The sequence below is a fragment of the Callithrix jacchus genome, chromosome 7 (genome assembly GCF_049354715.1).
Source record: "Callithrix jacchus isolate 240 chromosome 7, calJac240_pri, whole genome shotgun sequence".
Taxonomy (NCBI): domain Eukaryota; kingdom Metazoa; phylum Chordata; class Mammalia; order Primates; family Cebidae; genus Callithrix; species Callithrix jacchus.
The window spans coordinates 92,684,011-92,708,925 of NC_133508.1; the positions used below are offsets into that span (position 1 = coordinate 92,684,011).

The window sequence follows — 24,915 nt, forward strand, 5'->3', positions numbered from 1 at the left end:
TTAGTTCCTCAATGGGCCAGGCTTTTGTGTGCTTCCTTCTTTTGTGAACCCCTTTCACTTTTGCCACCTTGATTTTGTTTTAAGTAACCTCATGGTGCATTTCTCCTCCTTGACTTGGTTCAAATGAACACCTTTTCTGTTATTCCTTTTTGGCCTTTACCTCAGCACCCCATGGACAGAGATACTCCCTGCTCTGTCTCCTCAAAGCCACAAGGATTTTGGTCAAACACTGTATGTGCTCCCGACTCAATCTAATGTCTCCTGAATTAAATTGTGAGGCACAGACCTCAAATATCCTACATCTCTGTAGGCCTGCATCAGGGACAAGGCTTTTTGACTCATAGATTGGATTGACTTTTCTCCAAATTAGGAGCAAATCAGATGATTATCCTATTCTGAAGAGAACACTGCTCTCTAATTATGTAAATATAAATTGTACACACACAGAATTATCTCCTAATATTATTTCATTGTGTCGATCAAAATATAAACCATCTAAGACTGTATGGAACAGGGATCTTTGGGTCTTCAAGTGTTCACTGTGAGTTTTGTTTTTCATTCACTGATGTGCTTCCCAGGTCCTTTCCTCTTGCCTGTATTGTAGAGAAACATCTCTTACTTTAGGCTCTTGCTATATGTATAGTTTTCAGCACCTGCTGTGACAAAGAACCATAAACTGGGTGACTTAAAACAATATAAATGTGCTTTCTCACAGTTCCAAAGGGTAGATGTCCAAAATCAAGCTGTCACAGGGCCATGTTCCCTCTGAAAACTCTAGGGAAGGACCCTTCCTGGCCTCTTCCTAGCTTCTGGTGCTCCAGGCAATCCTTAGTGTTCCTTGGCTTTTGGACACATCACTCCAATCCCTCCCTCCTTTGTCACAGGCATGTTCACTGTGCATCTCCTCTGTGTCATCACATGGCTTTTTATAAAGATGTCATCTAGTATGACCTAACTTTAACTTAATTACATCTACAAAGATCCCATTTCAAATAAGGTCACATTTACAAGTACTGGGGATGTGGACTACAACATACCTATTTGGGGGCATAATTCAATCCAGAGCTGATACCATGATTTATATTCCTTGTACCTGGAGGCAGATGTATTTTAAGCTTTGATACTCCCAACGATACCTGACACTAGTCAGCCATGGTGTCAGTCCCAGCTGGAGCCCTGCCACGCAGAAGTCTGGCCTCATGACATTTGACAGATGCAGTAGGCAAAAGGGCAGGGTATTAGGTCACTGCCTCTGAAGCTGTCATGGCCTCATGCATGAAATCGCACAATCCTTGATGTACTATAGCAGGAAGAACCGAGGCCAGAGTGGAGCACTGGCTCTCACTAGCATGCTGTGACCTGCACAAGTCACTTTTCTGAGTATCAGGTCATTACTTTATTGTTTTGTATGCATCAAAGAGCAGACACTTACTGAGCATTTGCTATGTGCCAGAACAGGGGCTAGGGCCTGGGATACAGACATCTTTAAAATTCCATCTTCAGTTAACCTAGCATTCATGGGGGATACATCACTCACTTGTGAGGTCTGATGCAGATCCAAGCTCTCTGATACATAACATGCTTTGCACATGTCAGCAGCAAAGACGACTCTCAGGGTTTGGGGTGGAAGGCCTTTGTGACAACCCCATGCATGGTTCCTCCATTAGGCCTTTGATACCTGTAAAGACAGCAGCTTGAAATTCAGAGGAGGACGTTCACATTTTATTCACTTATATATGAATTTAAGCACTGATGCTGTTCCAGCAGAGGGCTAGGTTCTGAAGATGCAGCGGTGAGCAGGGCAGGCACTGGCCTGACCCAGGGGACTTCCAGTCGACTGTAGACAAACATTCAGTAAGTGACAAGTTCTGACTTTCCCAGAAACTCTTGCTTTGGCCTTAAAGATTGAATTTTTTTTTTTCCAAAGATTTCAACCTTGTATCTCAATGGATTCCAGACATAAACCCAGTCCTCTGACTTTGCTACCTTTCTACCTTATCAAACTGGTCCTTTAGGAGACAAAGGCAGGGCCTGCCACTGCTCAGAGAAGAAGTGTTGTACAGCTTCCATGAAGCCCTATCAGGAAAGGTACATGCTAAGGGTTAAAACATTGGCATGGGGAAGAAGTTCTATCATTAGGGGGGCATATGGATACATACAGATGCCTGTGACTGTGTGTGTGTGTGTGTGTGAGAGAGAGAGAGAGAGAGAGAGAGAGAAAGCAGAATAACATGCACACAACCTATCATGTGGGTTCCTAACTCCAGACTTCACCTTTCAACATAAAAGTTTTAGGTTGAATCTTGGTTGGGTTTAGCATTGCATTCACTCTGTTGGGGTCCCTCTTCCATAAGATGCATAAGATGTTTGCCCACAAGGAACAGGAAGTCACTCTTACCTGGAATAGCACTTTACATTGTTGGAAAATACTCTTCCCTCCTCTCCTCTTTCCACATTCATCCTCTGAGCAACAGCCTTTGGGTTGAATTTAAAAAGAAAAAGAAGGCATGTTTCCTGTCCTTAAGGAGCTCACTCATGTTTGAGGGTCTCAGAAAAGTAAACTGATGATGACAATGGAATGCGGTGGGCGCTAAGCTTGGACATAGCAGTACTCTGTGCTTATCTCACAGGCAGCAGCTGACTTAGAGCACTACTTAGAGCACCTTGAGGCCATTGCTCAGGAGGTGACGCTGGGCTAAATTTTGAAGGATGCATAGGTGGTAGCAAAGTAGAGGAGAAGGAACATCCAGGGACGGCACACAATGGATGCAAAGGTATGGAGCCAGAAAACACTAAGACAAGTTCCTTTCACCCACAACCTCAGAGGGAATGGAGAGGGCTCAGCAGGGAGGCCCCCCACTCTCCAAGCATTGTGGAAAATGTGTTCCTTGATTAGTAAGATGCCAAGGCAGAGATAAACTATTGAATACTATTGCAGGGATCACTGTGTATTAAACGATCACTTACAGAGTGTGGCTCTCTGATATGTCCTCCCAGTGGCAGAGCAGGAGGGAAGCCGGGGCCAAGCCTGCAGCAGGAGACCCAGGCTCTCCCTCTCTCCCCTCAGGCATGTGTTCAAGTACTTTCATCTCTGGTCTTTGGGCCCACAGGGCTGCCTGGCTGATGGTATGATCCCAAGATTTGAATTTGGGCATAAAGGCTTATGAAAAAGCTCCAGAAAACTCCACTTAGAGGTTTTGGGTACAAGTCCAGCTATTAATACAGTCTTTGATTTTTCATGTGTAAGGGCACCTGGGCAATCCTGGATCCCTGGTCTAATAAAACCCAAGCTGTAGAGCACAGTTGTTCCTCACACCCTCTCCTGATGCGCTGGCATCCAGCTTTCTTTCCTCACTTTGGTCTTTCCCAGAGGGAACCACCGGGTCCTACCCTGGCTCATGCCAATCTCCTGTTGCCTTTTTTCTTAGTCTACTTACCCGACTGTGTCCTGTGTTGTATGTGTGTTCAGATCATCCTAAAGCCTGGAGGGAGGCTCACATCATTTTCACTTTTGTATTCTCTATAGCCTTGAGCACATCCAGGGTATATATGTCATGAACAGTGGATTCAACTTTTCCTGCCCTGAAAGGGGAAATTAACATCAGTGTTGTTTGTTGTGGGTTTAGTCTAATGTGGTTTGTTTATTCACACTTCCAACAACTCTTCATTGGGGGCCAAGAAAAACATGATCTTAAGTACCTGTCCTCATGGAGCTTACAGTCTCACTGAATCCTCCTCACCTATCCTTATGGTTTGTTTTTATTAACACAAAGTTGATTAAACAGGAAACAGAGAGACTCTGAACAGAGAAGGCCATGGTGTTTGCAGGCGAGGCTGCTGGGACTTGAACCCAGGTTTGTAAGGCATGGGGGCAGGTGTCCTGGGGAGTGACCATCTCTGCGGTACTTCCTGGCTGGGCTCCCTCAGCCATGTTGCCAGCACAGCCAATGCACATCACTTGTCTGCTGCTGCAACTGCAGCTGCCCACTTCCTCCCCACAGCATTTCTAGAACCTGGCAAGAGACAGCTGTGGACCCAAGCCAGACCCATTACAAGAGTGCTTTTTCTCCTCTCTAAATTGATCTATCCTGAAATGTGTGATACTCTCTCTACATGGCCACAATTTGAAGTTCCCTCCCTTTTAATAATCCTTTTAAAGAAACATCGCGGCAACATCCACATGATTTGTGATTACCAGAGTAAGAATCACTTCGTTTTCCATCGTCCTGGCATCTGGAGATAAGCAAAGCAGAGGAACAGAGTGTTACGTTCTGTCTCCAAACACCTTCTCCCGGGCAGGCATTCCCTCCAGCACAGCCTGCCTGGGAGTTGGGAGGCTGCTGCACCAGTCCCTGCTCCACCGTGGAAAGCACTCGTGCCAATTGCTTCATTCCCACACTGATTTCCCACTTCATTCCCACAAACACTCATCGCACCTCTCAGTGCCACACCTGTGCTGGGTGCTAACTGAGCAGAGATGCAGAGAAGTGACCCACCCCATCTCCAAAGATGTCCTCAACTGATGGCCTAATGGGAAAGGCAAATCTCCCCACCAGAACTTGATGAGTGCGTAGATTCTCACCAGGCAAAGAAAGGAAAGGCATTTCAGGTGTATGTCACAGCACAGGCAAAGGGCGGAGGCTGGAAGAACACCTGAGTCGAAGGAAGGTGAGGCGTACAGTGTGTGGAGGGGACACTTACTCAGAGGGAGTGTGGAAGGAAAGGCAGGCCAGAGCCACATAAGGAGGGCTCTAGTGAAGACAAAGAGTTGGCTTTATCCTTTATGAGCTGGGAAGACACTGAGATGTTATAGACTCATGATCCCTGTTGCACCCAGGACTGGGGTGTGGTGTGGGGGGAATGTGTTGAATCTTCAAAAACATGGGTATAGTCAGGCATGAGGGCAGATGGTAAAATGGTTTTTTCTCTCTTTCTCTGCTTCTTTTTCTCTCCCTCCCTTCCTCCCATCCTTTTTTTTTAAATAATAAAATTTTAATCTATTCATTCTCAAAGCTAAGAGGTGTGTTTTAGTCATCCCATGCCCAGGTAACTGGGATGCAGAATGTTAAGAAATTAGAAACACATGATTTATAATCTCAGCCTTCCCACTTCAAAATTAACACTTTCTATGGTTTGGGCACTGTGTTCAGCATTTTTACCAATATTGACTAATCCTCACAGACTTACAGAGTAGATTAAAATAACAGCCACAACAAGAGCAACACCACATACACAAATATTATGTGTTGGTTGAGTAATTATGTTCTAAGGACCATGAGAAGAACTGTAAAAAGAACAACCTTTCTCTTTAGGTTGTGTTATTCATCTCTGTTGTACAGATGAAGAGACTGAGGCTGAAAGAGCACAGGAAACTTGCCCAGGCCACTGTGTGGAAGAGCTCATCTGATTCCAAACCCACACCTATCCGCATGTACCATCCTGCCGCTTTGCACCCAGCCCCATACTCTGCAGACATGGGGATGATGGTCCTTACCCTGTTGCTGTGCATAGGTGGTGTGAAGGTTAAGAATTATTTTGTAAATTGCAAAAAATATACCAGCACATATCTGTGGAGTATGGTTATTATCAATAAAATTATTGATTCCAGATAGAAAAATAATATTGATAAATGAAGTAAGCTTTATTTTTATAAAACATAAATGCTTAGGTTTATTTGTTTTTTTATTAGATGCCTAAGCAACAGATTTCATACTCTAATAACAATGAAAAGCAAAAACAATTAGGAAATGAGGCAATAATTTAGCAACTGATTTTTAAGAAAATGTTTATTTTGTTGATCAAAGATTTCTTATGTAGTGGGTTGATTCTAGTACAGACAAGCACTGATGGGTCCAGATAGTTTTGAAGACATTAAGTTCATTTAGAAAAATGGCTCAGACCACACCCACCATATCCAGGTGTTTCCAGGACTTCATAAAACTCAACAGGAGACCTTTGTCTCCCTTCTTCAGAGCATTTTACAAAGCATATTTATCATCTCTGGAATGGTGGTGCATAGAGCCAGGCTGGGCAGCCAACAGGAGGGGAGGGTTGGTGGGAGGCACACTTTGTTCCAGAATGGAGTGCCTTTCCTGGATGTCAGGAGGGTGGAAAACCCGCCCCTTCTAATAAACACAGATGGCCTGGGTGCATCTCTGAGTTTTTACTTTAAAAGGATAAAAAGTGAGCTGTACCTTCAATTAGAGACACATGGAAAGCCTGTGGGGCTCAAGGAACTGGCTGCCCTGGGAGAGAGGAGAGGCTGCCTTCCTGGGCTCTCATCTTCCCCATTCCTTCTCATCATCTTTTCCACGCTTCTCTGCAGCTCTGCCACCCATTCCCTGCCCTGAACCAGGCCCAAGGCACCTCAATTTCTCCCTGCTTTTACCCTTTCTGCTCTGTGTCTGTCATCGAATTACTGCAGAGACCTCTGTAAACCTTGGTTTCTTTCTGTGAAGCACTGCAAAGCAGCAGTCCTGCTGGGAAGATCCCATCTGGGGGGATATTTTGTTCTATGTAAGGCACCAGTCAGCTCCCACCCTGGAAGTGCTGGGGAAAGCTTGGGACTTCCAGCTTCTGCTCTTCACCTCCTAAGTCAATAGCATGGAGATGGGTCTTTCATCCCACCTGACCCCTGAGTCTGCCTCTTCCTCTCTTTTCTATAATTGCACAAATCCCTACTTTTTTGTTTCATTTTATCCTCACATCAGCCATGCTGGGAAGATCGTTGTACCTATTGCTATGTAACAAATTACCCCAAGATGGTGTGGTTTAAAAGAACAAGCATATATTACAATGGAAATGATGGACTTCGAATGATGATGTGTCAATGTAGGTTCATTCATTTCTGAGGGTGGGGAGGTTGGGAGGGGCTTAGCTGGGTGGCCCTGGCTCCGTGTCTCTGCTGAGGGTGCAGTCAAGCATTTGGCAGGGGCTGCAGGCATTAAGTAGGTTGTCAACTTCCAAGCTCAAGCTCACTCAAAGGGCTGGGGTTGGGGCAATTGGCAGGAGAGTTTGGCTTCTCTCATATGAGCCTCATCATAGGGCTGCTCATGACATAGCTGCTGGCTTCCCCCAGAGCCAGTGAAGAAAGAGAGCCACCAGAAGGGATGCTAGCCACAATGTCTTTTATCACCTAATCTTGGAAGTCCTATAGCATCACCCCTGCCATATTCTACTGGTCACACAGGCAACCCTGGCACTGCATGGCAGGGGACTCCACAAGGTATGGCTATTAGGAGGTGGGGATTGTGGTGGTTTTATTGGGGGGTGGTGGCTACCATGGCCACTCAGATAGCAAATGGCAATAACAGACGAATGCCTGTTTGTGCACTGGACAGTAAGCCTGCCAGTCATGGATGTGTGCTAGCAAAAAGATGCAATGCTTGGCAATGTGCTCAATAGATATTTGATGAATGAATAAAAGAATGGTTTTTCTAAAATAGTTCTGATTTTTTTTCTACTGAACCTTTCAGCATTGTCTGATGGATTAAGTACAAATTTCTGACCCAGACATTTATAACCTTCCCAACATGGCCCTAGCCTCCAGTTTCAGTTTCCAGACTCAAGGCTTTGCTCGCGTCAGTTTCTGCCTGGGCTGCCCTGAAAGTTTTGAAATACAGCTTCTCCTTAAGGTCAAGCCAACTAACCCCACCTTCTTTGGTGTCCACGTCTCCTGCCTCCTTGCCCTCAGTAGATGCCTCCCTTGTTCCTGATGGCAGTGTACTTGCTCACTCAGGCATACTATTGACCTTTGAAGCTGATGCTCGACAACTTTGGCCAGAAAGGAAGTTTTCTGTAGAGACTGGCAATGTGTTTCTGACTATGTCTTACATATTTTTTTTCAATATAGTTTTTCTTGTACCTCTAGAGGACAGATAACATTTTAATTTAAACGCCCTCCTAAAGCACTTGACATACAGAAGTGACTGCCCATCTCTTGGAGGAAGTTCATTCTCAAATTTCTCCCCGCCTACCATTTCAGGAGTGACATGCCAGGCAGAATTTATTCAGATGAGGTCTTCCTAAACTGATAGAATGAATATTTTTGACTCCAGAAGTGAATTTTTCCTATAAACATCAGAGTTGAAGGGTTTCTATATAGAGTCAGTGGGGAAGTATTTGTCTAGGACATCTATCCTGCCCAGCCATTAATAAAATGTCCTACATTTAGATGTCATGTATTTTATAGGAGACACATATTTTATAACATCAAGGTAGAGGCAAATAGATCCTTATAACCAAAAAGTTTTACAAGTTTTAAAATCAGAAAGTTGTAGATTTGGAATTCCAAGTGCAATACTTTCTAGCTGACCACTTTTGGTCAAAGCACTCATCGCCATTTAAGCAAGGATAAAACTGAGGTTTGAAGAGAGATAAATGTCAGCATAGAAACTACATATAGTAGGAACACAATATTAACATATGTAAATGCATATATGTAACCTGATTGCCTCTGGGCTTCAGTTTCCTCCTTTATAAAATAGGAGTTATAAAATGAGAATTAGATGTGGTATATATTACGTACATGTATCACTTTAAACACTAAGCCTCAGTTTGCTCATCTGTACAATGGGGATTATTATCTCCACTCTCTCTATCTGATTTGATCCTCACAGTTGTAGGAGGTGAAGTAAGTGAAGCTTCTTTGTGGGGCACTTTCCTTCATGATAATGCCCATCATTAGTAGCCTCTAATCATGGTGTAGGGAAAGAACACAGGCTCTGTGTTCCAGAAATCCTGAATTCAAATCCTAGTGATAGAACTTACTAATCATGGAGGAAGTTAGCTAATTCCAGAATGTCTTTGATCTTTAGTTTCCTCCTCTGTAAATGGAATCCTTCCTGGAAGAGTACCTGGAACATGGCAGCACCTTTTCAGTCACCGTTTTGTGCCACTTAGGTGTTCGTGCTTTCCAGTAATTGAGAGAATGGAAGAGACATATGAGTGAGTTTTCCCTATGGGACAGCATAGCAATTTCTCATCCTACAGTTTACAATTAGCGAATGGCTTTACTTTAACAAAATGACAGAAAATGAGAGGGAAAGTAGTGTTTGAATCCTTACACGCCTGTTCCCTCTGATGTCGCAATGTTGTCAAGAACTATCTTTATTTCCTGATTGTCCCAGAGAAGAGAAACATAAAAGCCTTATTTATGGTTACAATTCTCATTCCAGAGAGGAACAGTGGGTTCTTTCTCCAGTAGTTCTGTCCTTACTGGGGAGGAGCCCAGGGACATATTTCACAACTAAGTCAACTGCTTTTCTTCAAATTCAGATTTAATCCTTGAGCAAAATGAGTCACTAGCTCATCCAATTAATATCATCACCCACTTTCCTAACAAAACTTCTCTTCAAAGAAGGACTCGTTCATCCATCAGGTATTTATTTAGCACTCACTACATACTAGATGCTGTTTTGGCAGCTTGGAGTGACAGCAGGAAATAAGAGGGGCAACTGGAGCAGTGTGGTGTGATGAAAAGAGCTCTGGTTCTGGTGCTGAGAACTTGGCTTCGCCTCCTGGCTTTTGAACTTACTTTCTGTGCAGCCAGTTCAAATCTGGGGTATAACTGATACCTGTTTCACAGGATTGTTTTTATTTATTTGCTTATTTATTTAATTTTTTTGAAATAAAGTCTCACTTTATTATCCAGGCTGCAGTGCAGTGGTGAGATCTTGGCTCATTGCAACCTCTGCCTCTCGGATTCAAGCGACTCTCCTGTCTCAGCCTCCTGAATAGCTGGGATTATAAGCATGCGCCACCATGTCTCGCTAATTTTTGTATTTTTAGTAGAGACAGGGTTTCACCATATTGGCCAGGGAAATCCTGACCTCAAGTGATCCACCCACCTTAGCCTCCCAAAGTGCTAGGATTACAGGCATGAGCCACCGTGCTGGGCCCCATCTGATTGTTTTGAGGCGTGTGGTATTCTGGCTAGACATCTGAGGTTCAGATGGACTTCGGATAGAATCCCAGCTATGCCACTTATGATCACATGGAATTGGGCAAATTACTTCACTTCTTGGAACCTCAGTTTTCTCATCTACAAAAGGAAAATAATAAGGCATCTCTTGGGAGACTGTTGGGATGGCTCAGAGCTAAGAGTAGCAAATGAAAGAGTCTTATGAAGTTCAAGGCAGGGAGATTTTTCCAGGCAAAATTGAAATCCCTTCTGACGTTCCTAGCTTTTCCTGAGGTTAATTCTTTCACATATTTCCTAATTAGATGTGCCTGAAGCAGGCTGTAAGAAGACTTTGTTTCTTCCATGACTCTGTGGAACAGATCCCTAGGAACTAAAACCCAAAGTGAAAACAAGTAACATATCAAGGTAACTTTTCAGCTTTCTTGCCCTTGTGGTGGGTCTACTCTTGACAAGCGGGGGGCTCTTCTGGCTTTGCTCTGCATGTGAAGTCCTGTGCTTTTATGACTCAGGAGACCACTGTCCCTCCTCTCAGCTCTTGCTATCAGGTCATTTCAGCAAACATCTCTCAGAGGCGTTCCCTCTAGATGGGGCCAGAGTTTCCATTCTTTGGCTCATCCTGCCCATGCAAATACATCTACTGAATCCTGGCATTCTAAACTGTGGGTCATCTGGGCCCAAAGGCCTTCTAGGGCAGGGCACTGTGAGTCAAGAATGGAAAGTTAGAGTCGCTGGTGTCCTGGATCTAAGTGTTCCCATCCCTCCAGCCGTTAGAGAGGGTGGAGGACTCTCCCAGGCTCTGTGAAAGTTTTCCATACGGCAGGATATAGAAGGGCATTCCAGTGGAGCCGAAACCCACTCGAGTCTGTCTGATGGTGGAACTAAGGGCTTGGTGATCCTTCTAGGGCTCTCTTGGCTAGAAGTGATACACATGGAACTTTTCTGAGGGGCAGTGGAAGGAGGAAGGAGTCAGTGCATGGCTGAGAGACTAACAGAGGCCCAAGCATGTTAGGGAAGGTGAAGGGAGTATGTGGCATCTGTGTCCCTCCCATCTGGAAAGCTGGGACATGATGGGTAGATGGTGGAGATTCACAAAGCGTGGAAGTGAGATTTGGTTCACTGATGCAAAAGCAGGGGCATGTTTTGCAATTTCCAGTTATCATGAGCTTTTGTAGCACCAATTTTACAGGGCCACACTGTCAGTTTTTCAGGTCTGATGCCTACTTGGGAGATTGTTCCAAGCTCTTCTCTCTGAAAGTCTCAGTTTCCTCATTTGTAAAATGGGAATGACAGTAATTCTTGCCTCAGATCCTAGGTGCAGAAGTGAAGTTGGATATCAAAATGTGAAACTCTTCAAAAACTCTAAACCCTGGGTAGTTATTAGAAATTTAGGAGAAATGAAACTAGCCTGTGAAAAGCCTAAGGGAAAAAGGGAAAGGGGCCAGTTATACTTGTGTTAGACAGGTGCAGGAATGAAAAACTTGGCTGCAAGTAGACCTCTTCGTTCAAAACAGAACATTCCTACTTATGAGCTGATTCTTGAAGTGGTCACTTCCACTGGCATCCGCTGTGGTTCTGGTCAGTGGAGGCCTTACCATGTAAACACCAGAATGGTGGATTTTGAGCCTGTTGGTGACACCTGGGTCATCACAAGCTTAGCAAGACTCTTTCTTCCCATGAAAGGAGATTGATTCCTGAATTTGGCTAAACTTGGGCCAGCAGTTTTCTTGAAATTAGCTCTGAGTGTCTTAGAAATGCATGGGGAGGAAGAGCGAAAGGTTTGTCTTCTTTGAGCCTTTGATGGGAAGGTCTGTGAGCCTCTTCCTTTCCTTTTCCTTCTCTGCAGCCCTCAGGCTCCTTTTGAAAACAAGGTTTGTTGTGAGCTCACAGAATCATAAAATTTTGGACCTGGCTACTGGTGGGAGGACTTTGAGTTCATTGACTCAAATCCTTCCATGGTACAGTCAAGGAAATCTGGGTCCAGAGTAGGGAGGATGTATAACTGAGGTGCCTTGCCGTGTTGGGAGACAACTTGTTTCCTGCTTCTTAGTGACGATCCTTCAGTGAACTAAGAAGTGGGTCCAGACCCTCCTCTCTAAGGATAACTCCTCCAGGCATATAGGATTTCTTGGACTTTCACACTGAGTTTCTTAGGGAGACAGAGCAGTGAGCCGTCTGTGGCCCTGGGCTTCCTGCTGCTCCCGTTGTTTGAGTCCAGTGGTCACTGAGCCCGGCTGCCACTCTCTCTCTCTCAGACACAGTTCCTGCCAGCAGGGCTTGGACTGAAGTGAAGCAAGAAAGGAACCCATCTGTCTCATTGATTGCAGGACCTTGAGGAGAAGGCCTCCTTAAATTTTCACCCGAGGCTCTTCACTTGCCCCACCCTAATGCCAGCCTTGACCTCTTCTGGCATTCGACAACATGCCATGTCCTCTCCCACTCATGGGAGGGCCTTTGACTTTGCTGTTTGTTCTTTTTGCCTGGAACATTCCATCCCTGAGAGCTGCATGGTACCCTCACTACCCTCTGTCTGGGCCTCTAAGGTCACCTTGGAGGGAACTTTCCTGAAGTGGGGTGGCTGTGTCTTCCTTTCATCCCTCACCCAGTTTTATTTTTCACCCCAGCACTCAACAGCTCCTGACACGTCAATTTGCCTCTTGTCTGGCCCTCCATGTGGTGTGAATGACAGCCCCTGCAAGTGGCAGAGTGAGGGGGACCTTCAATACATATTGGTTGACTGAAGAATGGAAAAGGTGAGCAAAGGTCACCTGTCTTGCCTCCTCCTTCAAGATACGACTTTCCATTCCATGGAGTCACTCTGGCTAATTCTTTGGTTTTGTCGTTTCCTTAAGAATCTCTCCAAAATATTTAGGCTGAAAGTGCTTTGAGGTCCCAAGTTTATAGCACACACTGAGACCTTTTTTAAAAAATGTACTTTCATCTTAGTTTTTATATTAAAAAATCTTCTAATCCCATAACCCACCACCTAGATGCAGCATGTTTATTGAGGTTGTTTGCTGTGCTTTACATGTGCTTGTTAAGATTGCAGTGAAATGGCTGTAAGTGGTGGCTGCTTGTCTTGTAGAGGAAGAGCATTCCTCTGGCCTCATCAGTGGGGGCCACAGATTTTGTCATTTTAATAATAATCTCAATGATATCATTTTAATAATTTTATCGTTGCAAATAATGATTTTATTCACCCTGCCTTGGGCCCTCCATGACCTGGCCCTTGCCTCCAGTGGTCCCTGCCTCCATGACTGGGTTTCTGCCTCACTGACACTACCTGGTGCTCTGGCACAACAGGTAGCGTCTTCACCACCCCCTCCCCATTCAAAGTCACCATGGCCCCCTTTGCCTGTAGATTGAGGTGAGGTCTGAGATCCTCCACAGTGTTCTTGGCACTTCTGCCACACCGGGCCCAACCCCTTACCAGTGCTCCCTCCCTCTTGCACGCTAAGAAACCTTTGCTCCAGCCAGACATGTCTCCTCATTATCCTTCCAATATCTGTATCTGCAGCTTTCTCCCTTAGAAACCTCCTTATTTCCACAGCTTCAACTCCCTGACCCCACCCTATTCTTTGTTTCCAGACCTCAGCTACAGCTCTAATTTCAAACTGCCTATTAGCATCTCTTTCTGTGAGCCCTGCCAGAAACTCAAACTCAACATGGCTAGAGCATGCCTTTATTTTCTTTCCCCAAATTGTCTTCCTCTCTCCTCTCCACATTTCTGTCAGGGGGTCCCACGATTCTCCCTGACAGCCAAGTTGGAAATCTCAGAGTCTGATTAGCTTTTCCTTTTCTTTTGCCATCGCATCTAGTGAGTTACCACATTCTATCAGTTCATTCTAATGATAGCTATTGGTATTGTATTAGTCCATTTTCATACTGCTGTGAAGAATTATCTGAGACTGGATAATTTATAAAGAAAAAGAAGTTTAATCTACTCACAGTTCCACATGACTAGGGAGGCCTGACATCCAGGCAGAAGTGAAGGAGGAGCAAAGGCATGTCTTACATGGCAGCAGGCAAGAGAGCATATGCAGGGGAGCAAAGGTCACCTGTCTTGCCTTTTATAAAACCATCAGATCTCTTGAGACTTATTCACTATCATGAGAATAGCATGGGGAAAAACCCATCCCCATGATTTAATCACGTCCCACCAGGTCCCTCCCACAATATGTGGGGATTATAGGAGCTACAATTCAAGATGAGGTTTGGGTGGGAACACAGCCAAACCATATCAGGTATTGACTTATTATAGACCCACTATGTGTCAGGTGGCTTTAATTTTATAGTAAGTCCTCACTTAATGTCATTCATAGTTTCTTAGAAACTGTGACTGTGAAACAAAGTATAACAAAATGAATTATTTTTCTTATCAAGCTTGTAAGGAAAGAAAGATGAATGTGAGACATTATTCAAGGACTGGCTGTGCACTGCTTTTGCTTAAAGGCATAGCTTCTAAGAACCCATCGATGACATTGAGGATTTAGTACATTGGTTCACAATCTTCAAAGTTGTAAGCCTGTATATTGCTTAGGGTACAAGTGAAGCTGGGGTAATACAGGGACCCAGGTATTCAGCGGCCTAAATTAAGCAGGTGTTTATTCTTCTCTTCTCTAATAGTCCAGAGGCAATTGTTCAGGGAGAGCAGGACTCTTGTCCTTTTAGGGCAGCTAGGAACCCAGGATAGTAGGTCAGTCTGTTGTCTGCATTGTGTCTTTTTGAAACCACTCCAGTTGTTTCTATTTCCCAGCCTGCAGAAATAATTAGGCAAGGAAATTAACAAGTAGCCAAGCCTATCTTTGGGAGTGACCTGAAAGTCGCATACATCACTTTGACATTGTGTTACCCTGGTCTGAACTTAGTCTCATGACCACATCTAGCTTCAAGCAAAGCTGGAAAATGTAGCCTCTAGCTGGTGGCCATGTGCACCCAAATGGTGATAGGGATTCTGTTATAAAAGGGAAGAAAAGGAGAATGAATATTGGTGGGTATTTTTGTCTTCACTTTAAAGATGAGGAAATCGAGGCTTAGAGAATTTAAGTGACTTGTCCCAAGGTCCCAGACCTTGTTAGAACTAGCATGCAGCCTCACTTCAAGATTTTCTATTGGCCTACAGGGTCTCCTTATAAATAGCATAGGTATGACCAGTAATAAGTGATATCAGAACTCAGAGAGAAAGTTTACCATAAGTCCAAGCTATCTAGGTAGATTTTACTACAGAAGGAGAGGAAGGATAGGGTTCAGCTAGGTATAAAAGAGGAGAAAGAAATGTGGCTATTTATTCTCAGCAGGTGGGTCCCTTCACCTCAAATTAGCAAACACTCCTCAGGTGCCTGGTCTGTGAAAGGTCATGTGTAAGAGAGGATACAATGATAAAATATGAGCAGGATCCTGCTTGAAACCCTTCAGCGTCCGATCCAAGATGGCTGATTATTAAGATCTTGGGATTGCAGCTCCCAGTGAAAGCACAGAGAATGAGAGGATGCCACACTTTCAGACAAATTTTTGTCGCTCACGGACCAGAATATTCCCAGTGGAGGAGCCCCAGGGATCGCCAGCACGACTCTTGTGGCTGGCGCAGTGGTTTTGCCGGCACCTTGGTGCAGCAGCTCTTGGTGCAGAGTAAACAGGACTGGTTCCCCTTCTGACCTACGTTTGGAGCTCCAGGAAGGCAGAGTCGCCTATTACGGACTCAAGAAGGAAGCCAGACTGGAGATTCCTGGGCAGAAAAGCACCATCAGTCTTAACACCGCTATTTTGGCCGGCGCAGTGGGTTGCTCAGATTTCGGCCCTGGGAATTAACAACTTGGATGTCCACTCAGAGACCTGATTTGAAAGTTGGTAATTACAAAGATGACAGGTGAATAAATTTACAATAATGGGAAGAAACCAGCGTAAAAAGGCTGAGAATACTCAAAATCAGAATGCCTCTCTAAAGAGGATCACAGTTCCTCATCAACAAGGGAACAAGGCTTGATAGAGAATGAGTGCATTCCATTAACAGAATCAGGCTTCAGAAGGTGGATAATAAGAAACTTCTGTGAGTTAAAAGAACATGTTGTAGCCCAATGTAAAGAAACTAAGAACTTTGAAAAACAGGTTTGATGAAATCCTAATGAGAATAGATAATTTAGAGAGGAATATAAGCGAATTAATGGAACTGAAGAATACAATATGGGAACTCCAAGAAGTATGCACAGGTTTAAACACTCGAATTGTTCAAGCAGAAGAAAGGATATCAGAGCTGGAAGACCAATTTAATGAAATAAAACAAGACAAGAATAGAGAAAAAAGGATAAAAAGGAATGAGCAAAGTCTCCAAGAAATATGGGACTATGTGAAAAGACCTAACTTACGTTTGATAGGTGTACCTGAATGCGACTGAGAGAATGAATCCAAGCTGGAAAATACTCTTCAGGATATTATTCAGGAAAACTTCCCCAACCTGGCAAAGCAGGACAGTATTCAACCCCAGGTAATACAGAGAACACCACAAAGATATTCTTCAAGAAGAGCAACCCCAAGGCACATAATCGTTAGATTCACCAGGGTTGAAATGAAGGAGAAAATACTAAGGGCAGCGAGAGAGAAAGGTCAGGTTACCCACAAAGGGAAGCCTATCAGACTTATAGCAGATCTCTCAGCAGAAACTCTACAAGCCAGAAGAGAGTGGGGCCAATATTCAACGTCCTTAAAGAACAGAACTTTCAGCCCAGAGTTTCATATCCAGCCAAACTAAGCTTCACAACTGAAGGAAAAATAAAATCTTTTATGAACAAGCAAGTACTCAGAGATTTTATTACCACCAGGACTGCTTTACAAGAGATTCTGAAAGAAGCATTACACATAGAAAGAAACAACCAGTATTAGCCTTTCTAAAAATATACCAAAAAGTAAAGAGCATCAACATAAAGAAGAATTTACATCAATGAATGGATAAAACAGCCAGTTAACATCAAATGGCAGTAACCCTAAATTTAAATCGACTAAATTCCCCAATCAAAAGATACAGCCAAAACTTAACAGTATGCTACATCCAGACCCATTTCACATGCAAAGATACACAAAGACTCAAAACAAAGGGATGGAGAAAGATTTACCAACTAAATGGAGAGCAAAAAGAAAGAAAGAAAGAAATAAAAAGCAGGAGTTGCAATTCTCGCATCTGATAAAATAGATTTTAAAGCAACAAAGATATAGTGGTAAAAGGATCGATGCAACAATAAGAGCTAAGGATCCTAACACCCAGATACATAAGACCTATAAAGAGATTTAGAATCAACAAGACAGAAAATTAATAAGGATATCCAGGACTTGAAGTCAGATCTGGAACAAGTAAACTTAATAAATATTTATAGAGCTCTCTACTTTAAATATACAAAATACACATTCTTGTCAATACCACATCACACCTACTCATAGGTTTAAATAAAATATTGATCAGCCATTATTAATACCCATTTTTAGAATAAAGCAACATTTCCATTCTCTCTCTCTTTTTCTTCCTCTTTCTTCCTCTCCTTCACTCCTTTTTTTTCTTTCCTTCTCTCCTTTAAAAAAAAAAAAGAAACCCTTCAGTGTCCACAATATCTTCAGACTGTAACCCAAGTGTCTTCACTCTGCTGTGGGATCTCCATGACCTGGCCTTTGCCTCTTTTGGTCCCTGCCTCCATGACCTAGGCTCTGCCTCTCTCCAGACTTTTCTCTCTCTGTGTTCCTTCTCTTTCACTGACTTGCTGTGGTTGGCCTGGGTACCTCTGGGCTTGGGTGCATACCTGGAATGGTTTTTCTCCACCACCTTCTAGGAAATGGCTGTTTGTACTTAATGACAACTTGGTGGTTTCTTCTCCTTGTTAGGTTAGAAGATTCTTCTAGGTTCCCAGGGTTGCATTCCTCTATCATAGTACTTAGACAATTATTATGCATGAAATACTTGTAAGCTTGGTTTCCCTGGTAGCATACGCACTCCATGAAGAAGGTCCACAGCTTTCATCTCAGTGCCTCCAGCATATAACATAACATAAGAAAAAATACTAGTGTTCCTTAAGACTGCAAATGCCTTGAGGGTTAGTCCATGATAGTTTTATTCATTCCTCCTTTCATTCAATGGACACAGACATAACTCTCATACTATGCAGATCAGACTCAATGCTTTGGCTGGTCATATTAGTTTGCTAGGGTTGCTGTAATAAAGAACCACAGACTGGGTGGCTTCAACAATGGAAATTTATTTTCTCATAATTCTGGAGTCTGGAAGTCTGAGAGCAAGGTGTTGGCGAGGTGGTTTCTTTGGGAGTCTCTCTTATTGGCTTGTAGATGGCTGTCTTCTCCCTGTGTCTTCACAGAGTCTTCCAACTGTGAGTGTCTGGGTCTTAATCTCCACTTATAAAATCACCAGACAGATGGGATTAAAACCCATTTAATGACCTCATTTACCTTAATTACTTTTTTTTTTTTTGAGTTGGAGTTTCGCTCTTGTCCAGGCTGGAGTACAATGGGGTGATCTCTGCTCACTGCAACCTCTGCCTACTGGGTTCAAGCAATTCTCCTGCCTCAGCCTCCCAAGTAGCTGGGATTACCGACATGCACCACCACACCCAGCCAATTTTGTATTTTTAGTAGAGATGGGATTTCTACATGTTGGTCAGGCTTGTCTCAAACTCCCAACCTCAGGTGATCTGCCTGCCTTGGCCTCTCAAAGTGCTGGGATTAGGCCTGAGCCACTGTGCCCGGCACCCTTAGTTGCCTCTTTAAAGAATCTATCTCCAAATATAATCACATTCTGAGATCCTGGTGGTTAGGTATTCAACATACGAATTATGGAAGAACACTATTCAGTCATAATATTGGCATACATTGTGTAGGGCAGAGAAGAGGGAAGGCTAGAATATGACCACGAAGGGTAAGGGAAGGTTCTTGGGGATGTTTGCAGAAGTCCTCAGGACTGTGAGTTCCTCAAGAGAACAACTGTGGCTCATTCCTCTCTGTATTCCTCGTGCCTAAAGCAGAGTGTGGTTTGCAGAAGATGCTCATAAGATAGCCCCAAATAAACAAAGAAACCAATGAATGAAGCAGCATTTGGTCTAACAATGCTGCTATTTGGCTGGCATAACTGCTAGCAGGATTACAGCTCTGTTTTATTTGGGCTTTCTTCTTTCCTTCAGGGTCAGAGAGCAAGGCTCCACGTTTCTCATTTGCCTCCAACAATGGCCATCAGGATCAAAACTTTCCAACCCAATTAAACATTTGGGTGGTTGGGACCCACCCAAGGAAAACAAGCATGTGCTCAATCAAATCTTTTATTTGGAAAATGTTTTTCAGCTGAGAGACCTGGGCCCCTTGTCATGCCTGGCTCTTAGATCCTGTTGTTATAAGCCAGAGTGGAAATTTAGGAAAAAAGAACAACTTAGATTTAAGCATGATAATCCCTCAAAGCTGTTAACTTCTTTACAGTTTTTACAGAAGGCTTTCACTTACGTGATCTGCTTTGACCCTCACAACAACTCTGTGAAGTGGGTAACAGAAAGAAAATGGGGTCGGAGGACCAGATTTAGTTTCTGATCCCCACTGTGCTACTTCCTGGTGGTGACCACTTGGGCACATTGATTTCCTTAAGATCTGATTTTCTTATTTGTGCAGTGGCGACAATAATATCAATGTCTCTGCGTTGTTTTGAAGATTAGTTGATACCAGGTTTCAGAAAAAGCCTGCCATGTTCTGGCCACTCAAAAAATAGAGTAAAAGCTTAAACCAAGAATTTGAATCCTCATCTTCCCTCACTCTCCCTTTTCCTTTGTAAAATGAAAAGAATATAGTAACTACTTCATAGAATTGAGGCAATTAAATGAACAACACATGTGCATGCTAAGTGCTCAGGAAAGGTTAGTAGTCCCAGTTACGCGTTTCAAACTCATAGCTTAAATAATCATTCACTTACTAGCTTCCTTCTGTCTGTTTTGAACTTTAACCTTTGATTTTGAAAAAAATCTTGTCACTTTTTTTCAAAGTTGCATGATGCATGGAAACCACATCAGACTAGTCATTAAAAGCCTGGGCTTGGGTGTTTTCTGACACTTTCTTGCTGTGAGACCTTAGGTAGGTCACTGATCACTGCAGTAAGCAGATTGGACCAGATGAACACTCCCTACAACCCCCAAGAATCGGTATGGTTAGTCCACAAATCTTTTGCCCAAGTCCAGAAAGAATCCTTAGCACCTAAAGGGAAAAATTAATTGAAATTTTTCTGATTTACGTGTACTTAACCAAATAAAACCCTACTTTCTAAGAGTCCTTTGATGTTTAAGCTGCCTTAAGGAGTCTTTTTTTGTTTTAAGGGGCATTTTAAAGCTTTTCTTCTTAGAAACAGGAAGTCAGAGTTTGGCATGGGAAAAGAAATTTGAACACACCAAGACTTGGGGGTGGGGGGGTGGGAGCAGTTGGTTTTTCAGTCAACAGGATTCTAGAGGGTTCCCAGGATTGGCAAGAGGTGGCCCCGGCCACCCTGACTCAGCCTCCCAAGGGTTTGCCAACTCAAAAGGCAGTGTGGACATCTGGGGCAGTGACAAGGGAAGCGAGCCTGAAACATTTCCCTAGCCTTTTAGAGTTGTTGAATGTTTTCTTTTTGCCCTCAGTCCCACGTCTTACTTCTTAGTCTCTCTTGTGATATTTGGCAATCCAAATTGCCAAATACCTTAAGTGATCTCTAAGGAAAATATTTTTCACAAGATGATCGGTTTTTCCTTCCATGAAAAGAGAAAGAAAAGAAAAGAAAAACAGAGAAATACACAAGTACGTGTGGCAGAGTGAGTTCCAGTTACTTCTTTGAAAAGCTCTTAAGCATTCTGTCAAGCTAAATTATTTCACAAAGTTTAAGTAATCATCAAACAGGCAACTGCGGTGGTGGAAGGAGATCCAAGCTTGGCCTCCCAGCAGCCACATGACTCAAAACAGTCCCCTTAACCCCCCTGAGCTTCAGTTTTTTATCTAGGAGGTGGAGAAATAAGACTTGTTCCACTGGATTGCTGATAAGGTCTTGTAGGATAAGTCTCTGAGGCCCCAGTAGACTCTCAACAAATGCCCCTTTCTTGAACTACTGGACGGGCAGTTCTTTTGTTAACTGACCAGTCTGTCCTTTGTCCTCCTGCAAATGACTGATATGCAGGCTTTGAGAGGTGATATACCAAGAAACATGGAGTGCTAGGTAGGGAGCCAGATGACCTAGCTGAGGCTGCTTCTCCTTCTCCCTCTCCCTCTCCTTCTTCTTTGTCTCCCTTTTATATTGTGATGAAAATAAAACCCACATAATAAGTTAAACCTTCTATCAAGTTTTAGGCCTACAGTTTAGTAGTGCTAACTCTATTCACATCATTGTATAACAGATTTCTAGAACTTTCCATCTTGCAAAACTCAAACTCTTTACCCATCGACAACTCCTATTCCCATCTCCCCCACCCACTGGTAACTATCATTCTACTTTGTATGATAGTTATGATTTTGACTACCCTAGATATCCCATATAAGTGAAACCACACAGTATTAATCTCTTTGTGATTGGCTTATTTTCCTAAGCATCCTATCCTTAAAGTTCACCTGTGTTGTAACATGTCAGAATTTCTTTCGTTTTTAAGGATAAGTAATATTCAATTATATATGTATTTTCTACATTTTATTTATCCACCTGCTGATGAACATTTGGGTTGCTGCCACATTTTGGCTATTTGTGAATAATGTTTTAATGAACATGGATGTGCAAATATCTCTGGGAGATGCTGCTTTCAATTCTCTTGGGTATATACCCAGAAGTAGAATTGCTGGATCATATGGTAGTTCTATTTTTAGTTTTTTTGAGGAATCTCTGTATTGTTTTCCAAAGCATTTTCTATTCTCACCAGCAATGCAAAAGAATTCTTATTTCTCCACATCCTTGCCACCTTCTGTTATTTTCTATTTTATTTATTTGGCAAAGAGTATTGGCCATCCTAATGGGTGTGAGGTGATTGAGGTGATACCTCATGATGGTTTGGATCTGCAGATGGCCTAGCTTCTAATGTACTGTTGTCACTTCTTTCACTTGACGGCCCTGTGACCTTGTTGACTTGTTTCCAGGGGGCTGGTGGTAGCCCTTTCTAGCATGATGACCAGGATGCAAGCCATAAATAGACAAACTTCCCAGGTGTATCTGTGTTTTAGGGTTGTTCTAATAAAGAACCACAAACTGGGTGGCTTAAAACAACAGTCATTTATTGTCATACGGTTCTGGAGGCCAGAAGTTCGTTATCAGGGTGTTAGCAGAGTTGATTCCTTCTGAGGCCCTTGAGGAAGACTCTGTTTCATGGCTCTCCCTTACTTCTGATGGTTTGCTAGCAACCTTGGGGTTTCTTGGCTCGTAGATGTGTCACCCTGATCTTTGCCTTCATGTGACATGCTGTCCTCTCTCTGTATGTGTTCATGTATCCAAATTTCCCCTTTTCATAAGGATACCAGTCATATTGGACTGGTGGTAGAGGCTTCCTCTAATGACCTCCTTTTAACTTGATTCTCTCTGTAAAAAGCCTATTTCCAAATAAGGTCACATTCTGAGGTACTGAGGGTTGGAATTTCAATATGCCATTTTCGGGAACATAATTCAACTCGCAACACCAGGCCCGTCCTAGCGCATACCCAGGGGTTACTTGAAACATTGGTAAGTGCAAGAGATAGAGTGTGTTGAGAACTGGAAGCACAGAGGGTAAGGACCTCAGCTGGGGAAGTCACATTCCTTCACCTCTTCCCAGAGCCAGCAAGATGAAAGAAATCCCTGAGCCTGGCAAATGCTTGTATCTGGGAATACGAATAAGGTTCTGAGAAAAATATAAGGGTTGGAGTAGCCGTTATTCTCCCTGTCAGTGCTGTGGGTGAGTTGGTCTGACTTAGAGGCATGGGATAGTCTATAGCAGTGGGCTCTTCATTAGTTGAGATCGGCCTCTCAGGAATGAAATCAGAAGTAAGTGTTGGGGTGACACAAGTCTATTCCCAGCTTCCACTTACCAGCTAGTGCAGCCTGGAAGGTGGACATGGACTGTGTGTTAGGAAGTTTAGGGCAGGATGAGAAATGTCAAGAACTTGGCTGAAGGCTTGATCTGTATTGGATGTGAGCCCCTCTGATTGCCTGGGTTGCTCAGTATTGGTTGCTTTCCTAGCGTTTGAAGGACAATCTTGGTCTCGTGTCCATTTGGTCCAATAGGCTATTCCCATGACATCATACTGCATAGCTTGAACTCCAGTTATGAATATAAGATATATAATGGATGCTGTAATGTGCCAGCCAGATTCCTTTTCAGGAATAAATGACATTCCAATTCCTGAAAATGCTTCTGGCCTTCTCTGGAAATTGCCCTGGGCTGGAGGGAGTTGCCTTACCCAAGGCCATGCCCCCTTTCTGGGGCAACCTGCATCCAATGACAGCTTAATGCATAAAGCCCACAACTTTAGCTGAAAAGTGGATAAAGCTGACAGGCCTTTCCAGCTCCAGAACTCCTGGTGGGGTTAGCTGAAGCTGCTGTGGAAGCCTTTGCTGCAGCCTGGTTTCCCTCTGCCCCGTCCTTTGTCCTTCCTTTCTCTCCACAGATATAGAATGTAAAAGAATGACCTATGAAGTACCCTACATTCTAATTTCCATCTCAAAGCCCACTTTCCAAGGAACCCAACCTGCAGCATACTATCCTTCTAACTTGAAGGTGAACTTTCCAACTCCACAGAGAAAAGTCCTGGAAAAAGAATGTAACTGGCATGTGGTTGTAGTCAGAATACGTTTCTCTCATAAATTAAATAGGGAATGGACAGATCCAAGCTTTAACTTTCAAAGATGCACAAGACTAGAGAACATCTTTTTGGCTTTGATTCAAAATCATGAGCATGTGAAGGGAATAGCATATACAGTGACAGAAAAACTATAACTGTATATTTGTTTTAAATGTTTTCTCAATCGGGAAAATTTTTTCACAAAAAACATGCACACACAGCGTTGCCACATCTGACCAGGGTGAAAGGTAGAGCTTCAGATGATATTTTCTGTTCAGCCTGTGGCCATGCACAAATCGATGCGTGTTCTTTGGTTCTGGTTCTGTGTAAATGCATCCCATCTGGTGTGAACTGTTCAGCACCCGCCAGAACCACTTTCTAAGAAAGGAAGAATTTAAGAGGGGCTTTTGCAAAGTCAGCAAGTAAACCTTTCAGCAGCTCGAAAGATGTTTTGGTAGGGCTGAAGGTGTGGGGCCCTAGTCACTGCCTGGAGGCGGGAATGTGATTAGAAACTTCCCACCTGCAGAGTTGAGCAAATAGACATATGCTAATCTTAATTTACATCATAAAATGATTCTGAAGTGTCTCTTACTTTAAATGCAATGCCAGGACACAGGCCTATGTGCTCCTAGGCTTGAACACCACTAATATTTCTAGGCTGAAGTCAGACCCCATGGAATCACAGATCCCTCATCTTGAGGTCTTAATAGAACCTCAATTTTTGATAATGCTACTCAATGCACAACAGCAAAACCTTCCCTGGCGGTACATTGGCTTATGGTGTTCTCTTCAAGGTCTTCTATGACTGAGCCTGGAGGAAGACATTCATGCTGCTCACTAGTATTTCTGTCCTCCTCCTAGGAGCATAGAGTGATTGTCCTTCTGTCTCCTTAAAGTCAGGCAAGACCATGTGATTTGACTTGGCCAGTACAATATGAACAGAAGTGACATCAATTATTTCTGGGTGCAAATGTTAAAAACTGAAGTAATTCTCCATGGTTCCTCTGGTTGATGTCAGAAGACTTTGATTGGAGTCTTGGTTTTGCTGCTTATTAATTGTGTGATTTTAAGGTTCAGAGAGGCTATTAACTTACTTAGTTTTCACCTTTAGAGACCAGAAACAAAATATTTGCCATACACAGTGGTTATTTGATTTGCTCCCACCACCCCAATATGTCAACCACTTTAGAACACTTGCTTTTGCCTCCAGA

At 43.3% G+C, this 24,915-nt stretch overlaps 1 long non-coding RNA gene across 1 annotated transcript; it reads left to right on the top strand.

Annotated features, from left to right (window-relative positions):
* Positions 1–7,082: 7,082 nt before the first annotated feature.
* Positions 7,083–20,320, top strand: LOC118143242 (uncharacterized). Its single transcript, XR_004727481.3, has 3 exons — positions 7,083–9,379; positions 10,225–10,327; positions 12,544–20,320. It is a non-coding gene; the product is annotated as an uncharacterized LOC118143242 (long non-coding RNA).
* The last annotated feature ends 4,595 nt before the right edge of the window (positions 20,321–24,915 follow it).